This window comes from Pan troglodytes, chromosome 5, assembly GCF_028858775.2.
Source record: "Pan troglodytes isolate AG18354 chromosome 5, NHGRI_mPanTro3-v2.0_pri, whole genome shotgun sequence".
Classification (NCBI taxonomy): domain Eukaryota; kingdom Metazoa; phylum Chordata; class Mammalia; order Primates; family Hominidae; genus Pan; species Pan troglodytes.
Window position 1 is genome coordinate 34682146 of NC_072403.2, and position 23273 is coordinate 34705418.

General features: G+C 42.1%; 5 non-coding genes and 1 pseudogene across 5 annotated transcripts; 4 read left to right on the plus strand and 2 right to left on the minus strand.

Annotated features, from left to right (window-relative positions):
- Positions 1-919: 919 nt before the first annotated feature.
- TRNAT-AGU (transfer RNA threonine (anticodon AGU)) lies at positions 920-993 on the plus strand. Its single transcript has one exon. It is a non-coding gene; the product is annotated as a tRNA-Thr (tRNA).
- Positions 994-4176: 3183 nt separating this feature from the next.
- TRNAA-CGC (transfer RNA alanine (anticodon CGC)) lies at positions 4177-4248 on the plus strand. The gene has a single exon. It is a non-coding gene; the product is annotated as a tRNA-Ala (tRNA).
- A 2633-nt stretch (positions 4249-6881) lies between these two features.
- On the plus strand, positions 6882-7769 carry LOC107975274 (small ribosomal subunit protein uS2-like; annotated as a pseudogene).
- Positions 7770-10282: 2513 nt separating this feature from the next.
- Positions 10283-10354, minus strand: TRNAA-AGC (transfer RNA alanine (anticodon AGC)). The gene has a single exon. It is a non-coding gene; the product is annotated as a tRNA-Ala (tRNA).
- A 7467-nt stretch (positions 10355-17821) lies between these two features.
- Positions 17822-17894, minus strand: TRNAR-CCG (transfer RNA arginine (anticodon CCG)). The gene has a single exon. It is a non-coding gene; the product is annotated as a tRNA-Arg (tRNA).
- A 4689-nt stretch (positions 17895-22583) lies between these two features.
- Positions 22584-22656, plus strand: TRNAK-UUU (transfer RNA lysine (anticodon UUU)). The gene has a single exon. It is a non-coding gene; the product is annotated as a tRNA-Lys (tRNA).
- The last annotated feature ends 617 nt before the right edge of the window (positions 22657-23273 follow it).

Consider the following 23273-nt stretch of genomic DNA (forward strand, 5'->3'; position numbering starts at 1 on the left):
ATTGCTTGAACCCGGGAGGCGGAGGTTGCAATGAGCCGGGATTGTGCGACTGTTCTCCAGCCTGGGCAGCAGAGTGAGACTCCGTCTCAAAAAAAAAAAAAAAAAAAAAAAAAAAAAAAAAATTCTGGTGACAGAGACTCGAGTCTTCATTCCTTACATTAATAGTTTGAATGCTTATCAACTGAACTGCATGAATCTATCAATCTAGCTGGGACACACATATATATTCCACTAACTCATTTGGTAGCTGTTGTCCTAATCTGTGAATCTCCTTTGAATTCTCCTCTTGGCAGAGAAAGTTCCATTTTAAAGGGACAGTATAGTCGCTAAAGCTCCAGAAGGCTGTTTTCCTCCCTCCTGTCTTCCTTGTCTTCCATCTCTTTATGAGTCTAGATAAAGAGTTGTAATGTTCCCTAGAAAAAGTCACTGAGGTTATTAACTCGTTCACTCATTTTCCTTCCTTTTCAAACTTGGTAAATCATAGGAATTGCTTGAGCTCATTTCCATGGGTTGACTTTTAAAGTGAAAGAACTTGTGGCATTTCCCTTCTGTCACAGATGCACAATCGAAACATTACGTCAAATGCCTTAGAAAGCCTAAAATGAGCCTGAAATAAAAATATTTACTCATAGTTCCTTCTTTGATCTTGCTTGAATTTTTCCCTCGGCTTGAGTTCCCATGAAGCAACAAGGCTCCAAGACAACTACAGTGAGGTTATGAAGAGCAAGAGAAAAAGACTGGCAAATCAGTGCTTCCATTAAAGCTGTTATTCACTGTCTTGAGTGGCTGTGAGTGGAATCAAAGGCCAAATAAAAATCCAAGAAATGAACAACTTTTTTTTAATAAAAAGGAAAATCTAAATTCTACCACAAATACCAAGGTATACTCTGATAGAAGGAAACCAAAAACAGTTTCCGTGGGCTCCGTGGCTTAGTTGGTTAAAGCGCCTGTCTAGTAAACAGGAGATCCTGGGTTCGACTCCCAGCGGGGCCTTGGTTGGCAAGGTGAGTGTGCCCTTCTGCCAACTCTCTTAAAACTTGAGATTTTTCTATCGTTCCTGTCTACCTTCGGAGATCCTCCACCCCTGATTTTGGACATAACAGGTGGCATCCAAAGGCTTTGGAAGCAAACTGAAACTGTACATCCTCCCAATATAAGACTACATAAAAATAGCAAAGATCAGGACAATAATTATAATATACTGCCCATTTTTTTTTGTTTGCTTTAAAAAAAAATACAAGCCATATCTTCCATTGGGATTTTCTGTGCAATGTCGTTTCAAGTATTCCAATTTATATAAAGAGTTAAGAACAACAAATTGAAGTTTAGAGAGGGAACATATACTGTAGGCGTGGATTTTAATACAGTACTGGCCAGTGCTCTTGGGATTATAATTCAACTATAGGCATGCGAAGAGTTAGAATGTCTTCAATTCTCCAAATTTGTAAAATGTCAACTGTGAATTAATAATCTGTAATTATGAATGCCGATTATAGATACTACAATTACATGTACTGTGAATGTCGGTTTAATATTGAAGAAGGCCAGCTACATAATTTACAGGCCCAGTATAAAATGAAAATACAGGGTCCCTTATTCAAAAAGCAGGGGCAACTGCCATCGAAAGTGCTAAAATACAAAGCTTTTCCCTTTCAGTCGCTTTTTTTTCGGCCTGTCATGGCATTTTCCATTTTCTGTCTAATGTCACTCTAATTAAGAAAAAATAAAATAAAATTGTGAGTATCAAAATGAATTTTACAGTTCATCTTTATTTCACACATCAAAATTCACGGGGCATCGCGATTGCTTTATTATACATGGAGAAGCAAAGGAAGTCAGACACGAAATTCCTTTGCTTATGTGCCATGCTCTTTTGCTCCCCCGAATATCAATTACTAAATATAAATTAAGAGATGCAGTTCATATGAAATTTTAAGACTGCAAATGCAGATCGCTGGTAGAGTCTCTGAAAAGGAAAAGTTGCCAAAACCCAGAATTGAACAAGTCTCCTTTAGATCTTCAGGCTGATGCCCTCCCAACCGAGCTATCTCAGCTTACTGTAGACTGAAAATTTTATTCAATTTCTCTTTCAATACTTCGATTGTTTCCAACTTTTTAGCTTTCAGGTTTCTTAAGTACTTTTATTATACAATGTATTTACCCACTAAGAAAGACTTGGAACTTATTGACTCCTACATATGATGGCTGAATCCAATTCCCTGGCAGTGTGGAATGGATAGGTGGAGGAGGGAGATAGAAGATAAGTAACAGGAATTAAAAAACAAACAAAAAACGTTCTGCTCTTCCACATCCTGTTGGTTGAGCCAGACACAGCAAAGATAATTTAAAAATAAAATGTGGTGGCGTTCTTTGTTTTTCTTTTCTTTTTGTCTTTAATAATCTTCGAAGATGCGGAGAATTGGAACCCAAGGTTATTTTCTGTTAATGTGGGGTCAGGTTTCTGTCTCCTAGCGATGATTTTGAATGAGCTATTAATCCTTTGTTTTATCCTCTTTCATCTAGTCTTTGTCATAGTCTTTTGCCCTGGGTGGTGCAGAAGTTTATGCCGTACAAATGGAGTAGCACTAAAGGGAGTACTTTGGATCATGTATGCGAGTAAAGCGTATGAGAAAAGAAGGGGTGGCTGTTGGTGAGTAGCTAAAGAACAGCAACATTTTCAGGAAATGAAACCAAGACGGCACACATTTTAAGTATGCATTCTACCACCAAGCAACATTCTTGTGATAGCCAAGCTCTCTTGGAGATACATCTTGATATATCAGTGTCAGTATTTCTAATTTTCAAAACATAAAGGTTGGCGGGAGAAAATCCACTGAGATAAATCCCACTATTTCTGAAATCACTAAACTGGATCTCGTTTAATCGCTATACCACGAGAAAGGTTACTGAATTGCAGACTAAATGACAATGCATCTGCTTCTAGGACATTCCCAGTCCAACCTGAAAAGGGTAGACAATTGCTGAAACGTGTTTATATGAATATTGTTTTACTTGTACATAATTAACCTAGGGTGAATACGTTTCTTTCTTTTGAACTGATAGAGCTTTGTTTTCTTTTGCTTTTCACATTGTGAGATTTGTCACAGACAATGGTCACAATTGTTTTGACCTAATTAAAGTGTGGAACCCATTACTGCTAATTATTTTCAATATTCCCCTTTTTATTAAGAGCTAGAACAAGTCTTTATTGTGGATCGGAAGCTGATTGGGAAACTAGGAGCTAGTTTTAATGTAAGAAACATCATACATTTTTTATTATTAAAAATGTAGAACTTAAATTTAGGAAAGACAATATCAAAAAGAACTGCCAAATACAATTGTATTACATCAGGATACTAGATGTGTAATGTAAAAAATTTTTTTTTGCTGTAAAAATTATTAGTTGAACAGGAATGGTGAGAAGGGAAAAAATTTATTAGGTTTCTTTGTTTTGTTTTGTTTTGTTTTGTTTTGTTTGTGTGTGTGTGTGTGAGACGGAGTCTCGCTCTGTCGCCCAGGCTGGAGTGCAGTGGCTTGATCGCGGCTCACTGCAAGCTCCGCCTCCCAGGTTCATGCCATTCTCTTGCCTCAGCCTCCCGAGCAGCTGGGACTACAGCTATTAGGATGCATTAACGAGGATTGAGAGTCAGCTGGAAAATGGATGTTGTCACACTGTCCGACAAATACAGTGTGAATTCAGCTCGCCGACGGCTGCCTCTGGACTGAGGAGCACTTCATTTGAGTCAGTATTGCGGGAGAAAGTAGAAGTGTGGCAAACATAGCTCAATTGGAAGAGCTCTGGACTAAAGGTCTAGACTAAAATCAGGGATCCTTCTCCATGACAGTCCTCAATGTTGGAAGTTTGTGCTTTTTGCTGGTGGAGGAAAGTAGCTTTCATGCAGTTTGCTTGTGAATGGAGCTTGAAGCAGGCTAACAGGAACTGGAAAGTCCGAGGATAAGAAACTGCGTCATTTGGTCTATAATCTTAGTGTCTTAGTATACTGTTATAAGTATATTAGGATACTGTTAGCTGCCAAACAGTGTCCAGTTCAGTGATTTCACGAAAGTAGTGGAATTTAATCCAGCGACCTTTCTCCAACCAACAGAAAATAAAACCAACAAACTGAAAACCAAGTGATATTTTATATATAAGCCAACAGAACTCTGCTTCGGTCAGGGGGTGTAGCTCAGTGGTAGAGCGCGTGCTTCGCATGTACGAGGCCCCGGGTTCGACCCCCGGCTCCTCCAGTTGTCCATTTTCTTCATTCTCCTTTCTCGTTCTTTGCATGCGTTTGTTACTTTTCTCCTACTCCTATAAAAAGAGGACAGTGTCAAATGTGTTGCTTCTAATACTATGCTATTTATTCGGGCACTCATCTGTGGCTTTTTATAAAACTTAGCTTGAGAAGAATGTCTTGCTAACGTGAGTGAAACAAGCAGACATTGAAAGGGGGACACAAATTACTCCACAAGGAGTTCTTCTTTATATTTTTTCCAGACGCAAATATCTTTTAAATTATGTTCATTAATGTTAAAACTTTCTAGGCTTACATCAAAGCTGTGTGTGGGTCATGGCATCATTTCTAACTGTATGTAGATATCGACTTGTAGCCCAGCGTAAAAAAAAATAAAAAATCCTAAATAGATAAATTTTCCATCAAGATCTCCTTGGCAGGAAGCACGAACCCTGCAGTCACATTACGGACCCATGCACTTTGATTTCCGTTTGGCGGTATCCCTAAAGAGAGAGACTAAAAAAGAATGGAAATAAGAAAAAATAGGCAGCTCAGAGAAAATTTTCCGTGCATCTCTGCTTTGTGGGCATTGGGTCGTCCAAGGATGAGGAGCAGAAAATCTTCCCACTGGTTGCCTTCCGCCTCTCTCCTCGGGGCTCCTCCAACAGCCGCCTCTGCCGCTGATAATTGAATTGTGAGCAGCAGAGAGGCTGGGCATTAGGTCCCAAGTTTTTCTGGGTGAGTTAGTGGGTAAAGGTTGTCTAAATGTAAGGTGGCACTCAGCGCTTTGCCTCGCGAACGCTTAAAACATCATTTGGGTGACTGAAAACAGCCAGCTCTCGTTCGCTGCAATAGCTTACAGCCTACAGCAAGCGATCTACCAACAGGTTTTAAAAGTTAGGTCTTGGCTGGGCACGCTGGCTCACGCCTGTAATCCCAGCACTTTGGGAGGCCTAGGTGGGTGGATCACCTTAGGTCAGAAGTTCAAGACCAGCCTGGCCAACATGGTGTAAACCTCTGCTCTACTATTAGCCGGGCGTGGTGGCCGGCGCCTGTAATCCCAGCTACTCGGGAGGCTGAGGCGGGAGAATCGCTTGAACCCGGGAGGCGGAGGTTGCGGTGAGCCGAGATCGCACCTCTCCAGCCTGGGCGACAGAGAGAGACTCCGTCTCAAAAAAAAAAAAGAAAAGAAAAGAAAAAGAAAAGAAAAGAGAAAAAAGGTTAGGTCTTTGGTTTTGGCAGCAGTTATTTTTATTGCATATTAAATCGACTTTCACAGGAAATGTACACAAAATGTGTAATAGAAGACACCAAATAACTCCCCCCATTCCTCAAACCAAAACATCTAGCTGAAGTAAAAATCTCAGAAGCGTTGCCAAATAGCGTATTTAAATTATTTGCCTTCTACATTTCCTCGATGAATTTCAGGGTTGTTTGTTCTTGAATCTTTAAATGAATTAATAATACTTCACATATCACTGTACCAAAGGCCCCAAAGGCAGGTGTGGCCAAAGGTGTGTGGATGAGGAATAGGACTAGATAAAGTTGCTTGAATTTCTAGAAAGAAACACTTGTTAAAGAGTAAGTAAAAACTATGGTATATCATTGTTCTGCACTTTCTTTTCCATACAAATCGTGTATTGGTGAATGTATCAAAATTGATACCAGTTTTCTTTGTCAAAGCCTTTGCATGCTACCTTTTGTATTAGAAAAGGATGTTTTAAATGTGAAGTTGAAATTCCTAATATAGCGTCAAATTTCCTTTGTTTGAAAAAACTAAGAGCGTGCTCCTCCTAGTTCCTTAAGGAGCAGGAGAGGGAGCAAGGATGAATCACTAGCTCAGTTATCTCTGAGACCCAAACCCAGGACAGAGGTTTTAACCAGCTAAGTCACAGAGTCCCCTGGCAGGGCTATCCCCATCAGGTGTGTTATGGTCATGCTGCTGTCTCAATTATTTCTGGGCAAAGAAAAAATGATAGACCTTCTTTCTCTTTGACCCTCATTTCATTGACTCCTGATTGGCCCGCAGAGTTGCCAAATCAGTGAAAAACAGCTTGGACCACCTTCCATTTTGCCAAGCATGGATTCTCAGGGCATCTTTTACCTCTTGCTGTTTATAACCCTACAGTATTTGGTGTGGAGCCCTCAACACATCTCTCAGGCAGCTATCAAGAACGATGAAAGACAAAACATCCCCATGAAGCAGTAGAACTCTGGCCATCGTAATCCATGAGGGAATCCATATTTTGGAGACCCCTTTCCAGGAAAAGGGAATAGCTAAGACCCACGACCTCAAAGCTTCACACACAAACAAGCCTGGCCAACGTTAACACACTTGGCTTCAGGTTGGAACTCCAGTGTGTTTCTCTTTCTCCAGGTAGTCTCCACCCTATCACAGATTTCCTACACCATTGCACCAGAGCCACTGAATTTTCACTGCTTCTGGCTGTCTGCACAATTAGAAATACTAGGAGGAGGGTACAAAAGAGCAGAACTCAGAAAGTTGTCTGGGGAAATCTAGATTCAGATGGAAGAAGAAAACAAGTCCCAAATGAAAACCTATGTGTGCTTTTCCGCGCTACCCACAGAGGGGTCCATAGGGCGTTGTTCTGGATTCCCGTTGTAACTTGAAGGGAAACTTTCACAATGTTCGGAGCCCCTGATGTACTGCAGATGAATGAGGAGGATGTCCTTAAGTTCCTTGCGGCAAGAACCCACTCAGGTGGCACCAATCTTTACTTCCAAATGGAACAGTACATCTATAAAAGTAAAAGCGATGGCATCTACATCATAAATCTGAAAAGGACCTGAGAGAAGCTTCTGCTGGCAGCTCGAGCCATTGCTGCCATTGAAAACCTTGCTGATGTCAGTGTTATATCCTCCAGGAATACTGGCCAGAGGGCAGTGCTGAAATTTGCTGCTGCCACTGGAGCCACTCCAATTGCTGGCTGCTTCACTCCTGGAACCTTCACTAGCCAGATCCAGGCAGCCTTCCGAGAGCCACGGCTTCCTGTGGTTACTGACCCCAGGGTTGACCACCAGCCTTTAATGGAGGCATCTTATGTTAACCTACCTACCATTGCTCTGTGTAACACAGATTCTCCTCTGTGCTATGTGGATATTGCCATTCCATGCAACAACAAAGGAGCTCACTCAGTGGGTGTGATGTGGTGGATGTTGGTCCCAGAAGTTCGGCGCATAAGTGGCACCATTTCCCGTGAACACCCGTGGGAGGTCATGACTGATCCCTGCTTCTACAGAGATCCCGAAGAGATTGAAAAAGAAAAGCAAGCTGCTGCTGAAAAGGCTGTGACCAACGAGGAATTTCAGGGTGAATGGACTGCACCAGCTCCTCAGTTCACTGCTACCCAGCCTGAGGTTGCAGACAGGTCTGAAGGCCTGCAGGTGCCGTCTGTGCCTATCCAGCAGTTACCTACTGAAGACTGGAGCGCTCAGCCTGACACAGAAGACTGATCTGCAGCTCAAACTGCTCACGCCACTGAATGGGTAGAAGCAACCACTGAATGGTCTTAAGCTATTCTTGCACAGGCTCTTAGACAACATGGAAATAACATTGACGGGAAATAAACATCAGTTTCAAAAAAAAAAGAAAGAGAGAGAGAGAAAGAAAGAACGAACGAAAGAAAGAAACAAAGAGTAAGAAAGAAAAGAAAAGAAAGAAAAAAGAAAAACCTAAGTGTATGCTGTCACAGTCACTGCTCTAGCAAACTCTTCAGTGGATCATCATGATCAGGAAACTCAGCAGTGGCTTCATCTCAGGGACGCTGCAGTTCCGTTCCTGAGACCTACAAAGAAACACATAGGAGGCATTTAAGTTTAAGGGACTTAAACTTCTGTTACAACCTCTTTACTCTTACCCCGTGCTCCTGGAGAGATTCTGAAACCTCAACCATCACAATGGCACAAATAACAGACACTTTCCTCCTGTTGTTAAATTTTGGGGTGTCCAACTATGTCCACATAAATTTTAGGAGGTAATCCTAAACCATTGTGTCTTCTCTTACTTTTACCTTTCTCTAATATTTTTCCTATTTGTGCAAAATCTCTATCTTCCTGAATATGTGAATAAATTATGTATCAACTTAGTGGTTCCTTCCCAACTTTTGTCTCCTGTCCCAACCCCCGCTAGAATTAAGGGAGTGAGGCTCAGTTGTGGCTTGAAAGTCACTGAGATGGGCGTTTAGAGGCAAGGCGCCATTTATAACATAGCCAACCAGAAACAACCTCCAATAAAGAGTCAAAAGGTTTTAGACTGGAATGCAGTGTTTCCTGAGCCTGAGGAACCGCCCTGAGAACTTCAATGGTATACCCGTTTGTAACTTACAGCTCCATAGTGGACCGATAATCACCGGATAGGGAGAAAGATGGGAATCTTCACAATTGAAAGGTCTCCCTCAGACGATTATCATTCAGGCTTGAGAACGCCAACCTAGAAAGAAGTGGAGCTGCAGAAACTGTAGTGAGCTGAGCTGCTGGAGGACATTTATTTAGGTAGGAGGAAGCCGTGGAACTGAATCAACGGGAATGGGAAAAAGTAGAAGTGAAGGTGACAAGAGGTGGTGAAGAAAACGAGTCGGGAGATAGGTGGAGGCAGGTGGTTGCAGAAGAGGAAGGGACGAAGGAGAGAGCTTCAAGCCGGATCTTTACGGAGGCCTAAGATTTGGATGGCCCTGAAATTGCCCGCATTGCCAATGTCTCCTAGGCTCCTCTATAATGTTTTGTTTTGAGACGGAATATCGCTCTATCGCCCAGGCTGCAGTGCAGTGGCGCAATCTCGAATCACTGCGACCTCTGCCTCCCGGGTTCAAGCGATTCTCTTGCCTCAGCCTCCCAAGTAGCTGGGATTACAGGCGAGCGCCACCGCCCCCAGCTAATTTTCCTGTTTGTAGTAGAGACAGGGTTTCCGCCATGATCTCGAGCTCCTGAACTCAGCTGATCCGCCTACCTCGGCCTCCCAATGTGCTGGGATTACAGGCGTGAGCCACCGAGCCCGGCCCCTCGGCTCCTCTTTGGCTGTAGGAAACCAGGTCTTTCCCTCCCAAGGGAGGTGAACTACAAGCTTCTGTTCCACAGGAAAACATAACCCTTTTTGTCCAAAACTGACACCGCTTTGAGAGCGACCAGCGGCTTTTTCCATCTCTGAAAATAATTTTCTCAACTGTGGATTTTGAAAGTCTCGGAGTTTCGCCAGAAGCGTCTTTCGTTCGGACAAAATTCTAAACATTCCTTCTTTAGAGAAAGCTGGGATCACAGCGCTCCCATGACTAATGATTGGACCCACTTTTGCCGCCCAACCAAGATTCTGTGAGTGATGGAAATGTAGGGGAGAATGAGGAAAGGTCTGTAGTCTGTCAGATATGGGTGGAGTGGGGGTGGGGGGGGAGGAGAGAAATCTATTGGATGTTTTCCAAGGGCGATTTTTTTTCCTTCTCTTTCTGTTTTTTATTTCCCCCCTGATTTCTTAATAGTAATGAGAAACGGCAGCAAAGGAGAACGAGTCTTTTTTTTTTTTTTTTTTGTGATGGAGTCTTGCTCAGTCGCCCAGGCTGGAGTGCAGTGGCGCGATCTAGGCTCACTGCAAGCTCAGCCTCCCGGGTTTATGCAATTCTCCTGTCTCAGCCTCTGGAGTAGCTGGGACTACAGGTGCCCGCCACCACGCCCGGCTAATTTTTTTTTTTTTTTTGTATTTTTAGTAGAGATGGGGTTTCACCATGTTAGCCAGGATGGTCTAGGAGAACGAGTCTTCTATGACCGGCATGCCTGTTGCTTCACTCTCAGGGGACCTTGAATAAGCAGCTTCTCTATTTCAGTAAATAACTATAAAGCTGTGCTGAAGCAGTCAGGTTGGGAGGCTGAAGGAGTGTTAGGACCTATAGTACAAATGAATGAGTACCAAATGGCTTACCTTCGCTGTGAGTAGGAAAAACACAAGCTAGTGTATGCACAAAGAAAAAAGAAAAGACTGAAACGAAGTATTCAAAGACTGAAACGAAACGTTCAACGATAGATATAAGGAAATGTACTTGTGGAGGTGCTGGGGATCGAACCCAGGGCCTCATGCATGCTAAGCATACGCTCTACCACTGAGCTACACCCCCACTTACAATGCTGTTTTCTTACTGATTTATTATATGCTATTATCTAAAGGTGAGGGCTTAAGGCATGATAGGTTAAAGTCCGCTATGTTTTAACTCCTGTTTCTGAAACTTCTGAATGGAATCTTGTCTTGACGCTGTGTCAAGAGGAGAAAGGCATTCTGGACCGAAAGACCCTTGGATCCTCTAACAGCCGTCATCTATTTTAAGGACTGCTTTTAGCCAACTTTCTTTGTCAGTTTCCGTCCACCTGGAGCGAAGTTCCAAGATTGAATCTTCTGGTATGTCTTCAGATTCTCTCCTTTTTAAAAAAAATCTCCTCTATGGAGCTGCCAACACACACACACACACACACACACAAACACGCGCGCGCGCGCGCGGTAGTGCCAGAGAATATAAAGACGAGTTCTGTGAGTGCTGCAGAGGAAACGTAGATCCAGGTGAGGAGACAAGACAAGATGTTAATGCACAAAAGTCAACTAAAAACGAATTTAAATCTTAAACTTAAGCCCCTAAACTGTAAAATTCCTTGAAGAAAACAGGGGGGAATATTCTTGACATTGGTTTAGGCAATGGTTTCTTGAGTATGACACCAAAAGCACAGGCAACAAAAGCAAAAATGGATAAGCGAGACTATAGCAAACTAAAAAGCTTCTTCACAGGAAAGAAAACAATCAACAAAGGAAAAAGGCAAGCTATGGAATGGGAGAAAATATTTGCAAATCATTTATCTGATAAGGGGTTAATATACAAAATAAATTTTTTAAACCGCTACAAGTCAATAGCCACACACACACACACACACACCTTAAAATCCCAAATAACCTGATTTTTAAAACGAGCATAGGACTTGAATAGACATGTCTCCAAAGAAGACATACAAATAGCCACTAGGTATGTGAAGAGGTGCTCTTAACATCACTAATCATCAAGGAAATGCAAATCAAAATCACAATAGATACCACCTCACACCTATTAGGATGTCTCTTATTAAAAAGAAAAAACTCAAAAGATAAGTGTTAGCAAAGATGTAGAGAAATTGGAACCCTTCTACACTGTTGGTGTGTAAAATGATGACACCACTATGGAAAATAGTAAGGGGTCGCCTCAAAAGATAAAAATAGAACTACCATATGATCCAGCAATCCCACTTCTGGGTATACGTCCCCAAAAAATCGAAATTAGAATTTCAAAGAAACATATGCACTCCCATGTTCACTGCAGCATTATTCACAATAACCAAGTTAAGGGAACAATCCAAATGTCCATTGAGAGATGAGTGGACAAAGAAAATGTGGTATATACATACAATGGAATATTATTCAGCCTTTTATAAAAAAGAAATTCTGCCATTTGCACCAGCATCAATGATTAACCTGGAGGACATTATGCTAAGTGAAATAAGCCAGTCACAGAAGGACAAATATTTCATAATTCCACTTATATGAGGTATCTAAAATAGTCAAGCTCATAAATGCAGAGAACAGAATGGTGATTGTCAGGGACCAGAGGCAGAGGGAAATGGGGAGTTGTTGCTCAGTGAGTTAAAATTTTAGTTATGAAACATGAATAAGTTCTAGAGATCTATTGCACAACCTAGTGCCTTCAGTTAACAATACCATAACGTACACTTAAAATTTTGTTAAAAAGATAACTCGGCCGGGCGCGGTGGCTCACGCCTGTAATCCCAGCACTTTGGGAGGCCGAGGCGGGCGGATCACGAGGTCAGGAGATCGAGACCATCCTGGCTAACGCGGTGAAACCCCGTCTCTACTAAAAATGTTTTAAAAAATTAGCCGGGCGCGGTGGCGGGCGCCTGTAGTCCCAGCTACTCGAGAGGCTGAGGCAGGAGAATGGCGTGAACCCGGAAGTCGGAGGTTGCAGTGAGCCGAGATCGCACCACTGCACTCTAGCCTGGGCGACAGGAGAGACTCAGTCTCAAAATAAAAAAATTAAAAAATAAAAAAAAAGATAACTCTGATGTTTAAGTTTTCTTACCACCCATGAACATGAAAGAACACAAAGAAACTTTTGGAGTTGATAAGTGTGTTTATTACCCTGATTGTGGAAATAGCATTATAAATGTATGCATATGTCCTCACTCATATGCTTACCTTCAACATGTGTAGGGGTTTTGCATATATCAACTGTACTTCAATAAAGTTGTTAATAACTCCTGAAAAACAACCAAACAAGCAAAGACAAGAGGTTAATTCACAACACTTGACAAAAACAAAGAGTGACAAAGGTAGCAGTTTTGCACAAGGTTGCGTCCAACATCTGGATTTGGAAATGTGGCAGCGGCTTCATCGGCGACTCTACAGCTATGGGTTTTTTTGTTTTTGATTTTTTATAGAGACGGGATGGGGGGGGGTCGGTCTTCTCCCTGTGTTGCCCAGGCTGGTCTTGAATTCCTGGGCTTAAGCAATACTCCCGCCTCCGCCTCCCAAAGTGCTCGGATTACTGGTGTTTGCCGCCAAGCCTGACTAGCTCTGGTTTTAAAGACAACACAAACGAAGCCGAAGACAGAGGACTCTTTCAGAGCAAATTTTTTTGAGCAAGGAGGAAAGCACAAAGGAAGCTGGTCTCAACCTGAGAAAACCAATTTAGCCTTTGTAAAACCCTCCCTACACCCCCACAAGTGAGAAAATTTCATCAGTCCCTGAAGTGCAGAAAGTAGACCTTTCCCATCTGTAGCCAAAATGCGGTGCGACTGTTTAATCCAGATACGAATTTTGGAGAACATTGTAAACCCAGCAGGGGCGTAAGGGAGAGTAGGGAGAAGTTTGTCCCTAATGTACAGGTTATGTTCTTACTACACTAGAAAGGCAAGTGGCTGGGAACTGAAATGAGCTGAGGAGTGGACGCAAAGGAAGGCTTTGAAAAGGAAGGAAGGGCTCTTGGAGCCGGGAGGGATAACACTGAGTGGAGGAGAGAAGAAGCAGCGGAGAAGAAGGCAGAAGAAAAATCGGGGACGCGTCTTTAAAGACGGATAGTATTGAGACAAGCGTGGAGGAAGAAAGCAGCCAAGCGCCGCGTCTCTGCTAAGCTTTCTCTACGCCCTGGGGAAGAGAGAAGGCTCTAGGTGAGTGGTTTCAAAGTGTATATCCCACAGAAGGGTACGGCTCGTGTTTCCCAAGATTTTGTGGCTCTGAGAGTGCCTCACTGCACTGCACTCTCCATCGCAGGAAACAGGCTGAGCATTTTCGAGGGCATGTGGTTGAGTATTCGTGGAGCAGTAGCCCCTGGTATTGGAGGTTTGAGGAAAGTGACGTTGTGTCAGTTCTCATGTGGAAGCAGCCTGCAGCTTTGATACAGGCAGCAACTATTTTGTTTGTGTTTCTTTTTGTTTGTTTGTTTATTTTCGCGTGTTTGGGTTTAAAATACAAGAGAAACAACGAGGAAGAAAGGTTAAGTAGTGACTGAACGTTTTGGGTTAGAGTGGATACCCACTAAAACCATCGTACTTCTGGCTAGCTCAGCTGGAAATGCATCAGGCCACTAGTCCGGAAATTTAGGAATCACGATCCTGTTCTGATGCAGATACTTTTCATTTTCCCATACTTCTTTTTGATTCATACTCAACAGGCTACTGAACCCAGCTTTCTCCTGGAGCAACCGGGAGGGTATTTGCGGTGCGTTTTGCTACTTATATTCTCTCTAGTCTCAGCGGAAGAGACAAGATTCGAACGGGGAAAGTCGAATTTGCAGAGAGGTATTCATTCAAGGCTCTTTTCTGCCCTACTGTCAAGTGGATGAACAAAACGCTGACTTAAGATATGAGGAGGATTGCAGTGTTGAGAGTGCAAAAAGTGTCAAGTCAAAACATAGACATATTTTGCTCATAATGTAGATAAATTATTTTGGTAGACATAAATTTTATTATTATTATATTTATTTATTTTTTGAGACGGACTCTCGCTCTGTCGCCCAGGCTGGACTGCAGTGGCGCGATCGCGGCTCTCTGCAACCTCCGCCTACCGGGATCAAGCGATTGTCCTGCCTCAGCCTCCCGAGTAGCTGGGAGTACAGGCGCCCGCCACCACACCCGTTTAATTTTTGTATTTTTAGTAGAGACAGGGTTTCACCATATTATTCGGGCTGGTCTCGAACTCCTGACCCCAGGTGATCCGCCCGCCTCGGTCTCCCAAAGTGCTGGGATTACAGGCGTGAGCCACAGCACCCGGCCATAAATTTATTAATATAAAAAATTATTGGTCAGGAGCAGTGGCTTACACCTCAAATCCCAGCACTTTGCGAGACCAAAGCAGGAGGATCAATTGAGTTCAGGAGTTGGAGACCAGCCTGGCTAACATAGTGAGAGCCTGTCTCTACAAAAAAATAGAAAAATTAGCCAGGTATGGTGGTGCACACCTGTGGTCCCAGCTACACCAGAGGCCGAGGCAGGAGGATTGCCTGGGCCTAGGAGTTTGAGGTAGCAGTGAGCCATGCTTGCAGTGCCACTGCACTCCAGCATGGGTGACAGGGCGAGACCTCAACTCAAAAAATAAATAAAATAAACTTTACTTAAAAAAAATTACTGAGGAGACAGCCAGAGTGGCTCACGCCTGTAATCCTAGCATTTTCGGAGACCAAGACAAGAGAACTGAGTCCAGGAGTTTGTGCTCAAGTAATAAAAATACTATCAGCACTCAATCTTGGTATCTTGAAACTTGACATTTAAATGAAATTTTAATTTGAGTCAATTAAGAATAGAATATTCCACTTTTGCATAATTAACCATGAATTCACACAACAAATCAGAATTTATTTATTTCATTTTTATTATTATTATTTTTTGAGATGGTGTCTCACTCTGCCACCCAGGCTGGGGTGCAGTGGCGTGATCTCAGTTCACTGCAACCTCCACCTCCCGGGTTCAAGTGATTCTCGTGTCTCAGCCTCCCGAGCAGCTGGGATTACAGGCGCACGCCACCAAACCCAGCTAATTCTTGTGTTTTTAGTAGAGATGGATTTCGCCATGTTGGGCAGGCTGGTCTTGACCTCCTGACCTGAGATGATCCGCCCATCTCGGCCTCCCAAAATGCTGGGATTACAGGCGTGAGCCACCATGCCCGGACCAAATTGGAATTTAGCACCCACATTTATCTTAACTCAGTAGTTCCTAAGTAAAAGAGATTTGTAAGTCCAGGCGCGATGGCTCACGCCTGTAATCCCAGCACTTTGGGAAGCCGAGGCGGGCGGATCACGCAGGAGATCAAGAACATCCTAGCTAACATGGTGAAACCCCGTCTCTACTAAAATTACAAAAAAATTAGCCGGGCTTGGTGGCATGCCCCTGTAGTCCCAGCTACTCAGGAGGCTGAGGCAGGAGAATCGCTTGCATCCGGGAGGCGGAGGTTGCAGTGAGCCGAGATCGCAGTTCACACCACTGCACTCCAGCCTGAGCGATAGAGCGACACTCCGTCTCAAAAAATTAAATAAATAAATAAATAAATAAATAAATAAAAAGTATTTGTTTGTATGTCAATCTAGGAACAATTCACAGCCGTCTCTACTTTGAACCACCCAAAAGGCTGATTTATGTGAATTTAATTTCACTTGACAATTAATTAAACTCCTCTGCATATCCTGTCTTTTTGTTTTGTTTCTTGTTTTGTTTGTTTACTAAGAGACTGCAATCTGCTTGTAGTTCACCCCTGCTCAAGCAAGACATACATTCAGTTTTGTTTTTTCAGTTGTGAGTAAATACCTCTTTTCCTCAGCAATATGTGGGTCCTGTGAGATTTCTTAGAGGGCCCTGGCTCATTTTGCTGATAGGGTTGCCAAACTCTTACTGTGATAATAGTGCATTCTTTGACCACTTTGTTTCTAAATTCTGGCCATCCTTCAAAACTATGAGCTCGAGTGAGTGTCCCAACCACATGAGTTCCAGGTTGTTGTAATTGAGACTTTATCAGTACATTTTGATGAAAGCTTTTCCTATTAGGATTTGGATTTGTGACCTTCAGATTTTTGTGGAAATTTATTAACAATGTTTGACTCTCGAGTTTTGAGAGCCCAAAGAAAGTTTTTGATAGAAACTTTCTTTTCTTGGTGATATACTCTCCTTGATTGTGACTTCTTCCTCTTCTTCCTCTTTTTGTTCTTTTCTTTCTCCTGCACCTTCTCCTCCTCGTTCTCCTCCTTGTTTCTGCTTTTGTTAACCAAGGTCTGGAAAGATTTTACTTTTCTGTTTACTGTTTTATTTAACCTTGTGTTGAGAGTAATAAGGAAATCGTAGAAATCAGAGAGAATGGCATAGGCCCTGTAAGTCACCATCATCTTTAATGCGGATGTTAACCAGTACAAGAACCCCGTTAGAGTTGCATTTGCTTTCTAGGGCAAGATCTTTGCTCTAAGTTTTTTTAAACACATGGCTGTCTATCTTTAAAAAAACAAATCATTTTTATTTCATAGAGTATAATTGTCGAACAGTCTTAGCTTTACAGAAAAATTTAGAAGATATTAGAGTTCCCATATACCCTGCACCCAATACCCCTACTATTATGATAGTCCTTACTATTAAGATGGTACTTTTCTGCCGGGCGCGATGACTCACGCCTGTAATCCCAGCACTTTGGGACGTCAAGGCGGGCGGATCACTTGAGGTCAGGAGTTCGAGACCAGCCTGGCCAACATGGTGAAACCCCTTCTCTACCAACAATACAAAAATCAGCCAGGCATGATGGCGGGCACCTGTAATCCTAGCTACTCGGGAGGCTGAGGCAGGAGAATCGCTTGAACCCTGGAGGTGGAGATTGCAATGAGCAGAGATTGTGCCACTGCACTCCAGCCAGGGCGACAAAGTGAGACTCAAAAATAAATAAATAAATAAATAAAATGCCGGGCACGGTGGTTCACGCCTGTAATCCCAGCACTTTGGGAGGCCGAGGCGGGCGGATCACCTGAGGTCAGGAGTTTGAGACCAACCTGGCCAACATGATGAAACCTCGTCTCTACTAAAAAAATACAAAAATTAGCCGGGTGTGATGGCGGGCGCCTGTATTCCCAGCTACCCGGGAGGCTGAGGCAGGAGAATCGCTTGACCCGGAGAGGCGGAGTTTTCAGTGAGCCGAGATCGTGCCACTGCACTCCTGCCTGGGTGACAGAGCGAGACTCCGTCTCAAAAAAAAAAAAAGAAAGAAAGAAAAGGGTGATTTTGTGTTGTGTTTGTTAAATTCATGAAACAAGTAGGACAAGACCATAAATTGAAAAACCAAGCCCATTCCAAATTACGAATGCCTCCGGTAGTACCTATGCCAGGGACAAAGTGCACTTTAATAGTCAATACACAGGTTGCTTACCGGGTTCTTGCTTTTTTTGTCAATAGTCTTCTTTCATTTCAAGTTCCCAAAGTCTTGGGAACAAGCCGGTTTTTTTTTTTTTTTTTTTTTTTTTTAACTGGCTTGCAGAAAGCTCAAGGAGATGTGCAGAAAGTAAAGATATTTCCTGACAATAGTAAGAACACGACCACGAAGGGACTCGAACCCTCAATCTTCTGATCCGGAATCAGACGCCTTATCCATTAGGCCACGCGGCCGCACGCGGGTACTGATTTGCACACATCAAGACTGAAGTGTAGTGAGGAAACGTTGAGTTTCTGTTTTCAAACCTTTAACTTCGTAATTAGAGATTTAACAACTTGAAGGGGGGCGGGGAGAGGCGGGGGAGGAGGTGGGCAGAAGGAATAAAACTCCATCTAAAATTCCTAATAGCAATTCCTTAGAATTATAAACTGCGAGATGATCAGAAGTGACATCTTTGCCTTCTTTGAAGGCTCTCTTCTCTAAGTTACTAATAATGATAATGCACGTTCGGGTACAGAAATATGAGCCAAGAACTCAAGTCTGCAATGAAGGAGTGGACATGACAGCGTAAGAGGGAGCATCATTGTTTGATCTATTTTAACCTTTTCCGTCTCAAAGATACGATGGTGCTTCCTCCAGGAAGAAAAGCCTGTAAGCTCAAACAAGAGCTCCCCTGGAACAGAAAACACTGGAGACCGTAAGAGGTGGGAGGTTGGGAGGGGGAAAAGGATTGAAAAACTGCCTGTTGGGTATTATGCTCACCACATGGGTGACGGGTTCAATCGTACTCCAGACATCAGCAACACGCAATACACCCTTGTCCCAAACCTGCACTGTACTCCCTGAATCTAAAATAAAAGTTGAAATTAAAAAAAAAAAAAAGCTCCCCCTTGTCAGAAAAGCCCCAAGTATTTTGCCTAAAGGTTGATTGCTCTAAGCTCACCTTTGGATTGATCCAGAAAACAATCTGGGGCGATTTTCTGTGACCCTTTCCCCAGCTATGTCCCCTATGTTGATAGGGTAGGAAAGATTAAAAAAAAAAAACAAAACCAAGTTTGTAAAGTAAACCAATCACAGATTCCCTCAGTTTTCGCATCGTCTTGGCTTCATGGAAATGACGAGTTACTGGGAAGAAACTATTTCATTTTTCCAGTGCCCAGTCCTATCTCCTTTCCCCAGAGAGATGCATCTCTCAGCCCTAAACTTTTCCTGGATCCCTTGTACACCATTTTCTCCAGGTTTCTCCAGTCAAAACTCAAGAATTGTTTTAGGCCATATTTTGGATGGTGTATCCTATGTACACTAATTTATTAAGTAATGACCCATGTTTGAGACCACCGAACTCTAGTTCTGGGGCCGGACTAGATGAGTCTGGGTAGACCAAAGAAAGGTCTTCTGCTGTTCCCTATGAAACTGATTTAGTTAAGTCCCTTTCTTTCTCAGAAAGCGTCCTATGAGGAGCATTAGATTGAATAAGGGTTTCTGGTGTGATTCAGTTTGGGGAGGCTACTTGCTCTAGTCAGTGCTGAAGAATCCAACTCCATTTTGGGCAAGATGCACTACTATGACTTATGTTTCAACAGACTCAAACTTATTCACATGTTTTGAAATTGTTCTCAGTTTTGGTTCCTCACCTTCTCACTAGTGGATTTTGTGCCCAAAGAATAGCAATCCAAAATCTCAAAATCTAACAAATTTAAATAAAAGGGCATTTTTTGTTCAGTCTGGAGGAGGAAAAGTTAACTGGCAGACAAAGGCAGCAGATAGTAAAGTTGGCACAGTTAGTAAGGTTGGTAGACAGAGCCAAACCATTGAAATCTATTTATTTATTGTTATATTTATTTATTTATTTATTCCTGCTGTTTGCGGAGCAGGGGTACCCTATAGAAAGTGTGTCCAAAGTAGCCTGAAATTTCTTTCTTCAGGAAGATGCTAAAAAGGATTGGCACTGAGATTTGAAAGAATAATGCTAAGAAACTATTAAATTGTATGAAATGTTTGTTTATACCAGTGATACCATTTCCTTTCCAAAGCCTTTCAGTGTTTTCTCTGATGCCTTTTGATTTTTATCTGATGGGTTCCAGGCAAGATTCCTTTAAAATGTTTAAATATTTCTAACAAAAGTATTTTGTGACGAATCCAAGAGAGATTTGAAAGCATGACATTCTTAATCTCTCTATAACAATCTGTCTAGATAATTTCACTGAAGAAATGAATGGAGGAGGGTGTCTGTAGATAAAGGTTTCTATAATTGAGATTTGAAAAAAAATAGAATTTATTTATTTGTTTAGATGAAACCAGACAACTTTCCAAGCCCTGAATCAAATTGGGGGATGTATTACACCTTTAGACAAAGAATCTCCCAATGTAGCTACTTTAGCCATTTTACAAAAACCCATAATGCATGACCCTAATTATCTTCTTAACTTTAGAATTTGGAAAACTCAGCATTTCCTGTGAGGTGTGATCCAGTGTACAACACAAACGTTCACTCACACACACAGAAAGAACTAAGATTTGCAGCACTTATGGTCTGGTTATTGACCTGACGTGTGTGTGTGTGTGTGTGTGTGTGTGTGTGTGTGTTGGCTATGGGGGCTACTGTGAAAGGAAAGGATAAAGAAAACTCAGCCAAGTAAAGATTTTCTACTCACATATCTATTTACCATTCTTTTGTCTATATGTCTTTTAAAAGAAGACATACAAATGGCAAATATATGAAAAGGTGCTCAACACCATTGATCATCAAATAAATGCAAATCAAAACTAAAATGAAATGTTATCTCACCCAAGTTAAAATGACTTTCATCCAAAAGACAGGCAAGGACGTGGAGAAAGGAGAACCCTAGTACACTCTTGGTGGGAATTTAAATTAGTACAACCGCTTTGGAGAATAGTATGGAGGTTCCTCAGAAAACTAAAAATATTACCATATATTCCAGCAATCCCGCTATTAGGCCTATACCCAAAAGAAAGGAAATTAGTATATCGAAAAGATATCTACACTGTCATCTTTATTGCAGCACTATTCACAATAGCCAAGATTGGGAAGCATCCTAAGTACCCATCAACAGATAAATGAATAAAGTAAATGTGGTACGTATACACAACGGGGTACTATTCGGCCATGAAAAGAATGAGGTCTTGTCATTTGCAAAGTGGATGGAACTATGTTCTGTGCGGGAAATGCGAGAGGGGAGAAGAAAAGACACACACACAATACCTTTAAGGGTAAATAACCTTTATCCCACGTAAACGGCAATGCAGATATAATAAACAAATGATACAATAAGCAAATTGCAATGGGAAGGGGAGAAGGGAAAAGATATATATATATATATATACACACTCACCAAATATATATACATAAATATATATATTTATATATATGTACACTCACCAGACTATGAAAGATTCATCACCACACCGGGAAGCAACAGCCCGGGCTCCAGAGTCGGCCACTCGTCCATGCACAGAGAAGGAGAGGTCTCATGAAGCTCACGAGAGCCCTTCGCCACTGAGCTCAAGGAACAAGAAAAGGTCAACTTGTTTTTGCGATTGTCTGTTGTTTTTCAATAACTAACGTATAGGAATAGATTGAAATAGAGATTTCTCCGAAACAGCACTGGATGAACACCTCAAGGGGTTCATACAACCTGTTCAGGATTTGGTGACCGTTGTTTGTGTCCACGTTCAATTGAGTTCAAATTTAATACGTAACTTTTCCTCCACAAACTAGAGGACATTAAGTTAAGCTATACACAGAAAGTAAAACTTCACATATTCTCTCTCATTTGTGGAAGCCAAAAATAAAACAATTGAACTCATGGAGACAGAGAGTAGAATGATGGTTACCAGATGCTGGGAAGGGTATTGGAGGGGGCAGTGAGATGGTTAATGGATACAAAAATATAGTTAGCATGAATAAGATCTATCATTTGATAGCACAACAGGGCGATTATAGTCAACAAAAATGTATTGTACATTTAAAAATAACTTAAAGATTATAACTGGAATGTCTGTAACAAAGAAATGATAAGGTGTTGAGGCGATGGATGAGGTGATGGATGCTTCGTTTATCCCAATATGATTATTACACATTGTATGCCTGCATCAAAATATCCCATGTATCATATATATACATATATATACTATGCAGCCATAAAAATTAAAAAGTAAAAAAAGATCCATAGACGAAGAAAAAATATCTTCAAAAATAAAACAAGAAAAAAACAAAGAAAAGATCCATTATTAATTACTGCCTTTCTCTGTCTGTGTTTGGAGAACGAATATCTGGCAGAAAAATGCTTGCTGTGTTTAACATCACTATTTCTAAAACCTTTAGACTGTGACCAGCAAAAGCGGCACTAAATACTAAACCAAAAGACACTGTTACACGCGGTTTTCCCTCTCTGGCCAGCCAGACCGCCGGTCTGAGGTCCACTTGCCAAAGTGATGCCTGGCTGGCAGTTTCATCCACCAACAGAAAGGGGTCCATTATGGAATGTTCTCTTGCCTCTTCAAATTCTTCCTCCTTCGTCTCTCTTACCCTCTGCCTACAAAGGCTTCAAGAAAGAGATACAAGACAATACTGAGGGATACGAACAAAAGTAGCTCCACAGTTGCCTCGAGAAGTTTAGGTTGCAGGTAATTGGCGAGAATGAAACCCTCTGTATCTAGCAACTCCGCAGTGCTTTGTGTGGAAGACGCTCCATCTCAGGTTACGAAAATCTACAGAAAGGAGATGTTTAAAAAGAGAAAAGGAAAATATTCCTAGGGATTATAATGCCTCTCTTAAGCAGAGTCTTCGAAAAGAGGATAATTCAAGTAATGTGATTTACAAATTGCAACATGAAACATAAAACGAACTGAACAAATGGAGAAATCTAGATTACAGACTCCGTGGGTCGCGTCTACCGGGGGCCTGGATAGCTCAGTCGGTAGAGCATCAGACTTTTAATCTGAGGGTCCAGGGTTCAAGTCCCTGTTCAGGCGGAATAGTTGTCTATTTTACTCTAGCTCCGGAGTCCCCAACCTCCAGTAAACGTAACCGGGTATCAGGCAGCGCGGCAGGAGAGCCAGCGAAGTTTCATCTGTCCTTATACAACAACTCCCCATCGCTCCTGCGACCGCCTGAGCTACTCTTCCTCCCAGATAAGCGGGGGCGTCAGATTCTCACAGAAGTCCAAACCCTATTGTGAACTGCGTATGAAAGGGATCTAGATTGTGGGCTCCTTATGAGAATCTAATGCTTGATAATCCGTCACTGTTTTCCATCAGTGCCAGATGGGACTGTCTAGCTGCAAGAAAACAAACTCAAGGCTTCCAGTGATTCTACATTATGGTGAGTTGGATACTTATTTCATTATATATTACAATATAATAACAATATAAAAAAAGTGCACAATAAATCTAATGTGTTTGAATCATCCCAAAATCATCCCCCCCAACCCCTGCTCCCTCATCCATGGAAAAAACTGTCTTTCATGAAACGGTCTCTGGTGCCAAAAAGGTGGGGAACTGCCGCCCAAGATAGTTTATACCAATTAAGCACAGGAAGAAGTTCAGATACTTGTTTGTACAGTGACTAAAACTTTGCTACTTTATGCTTT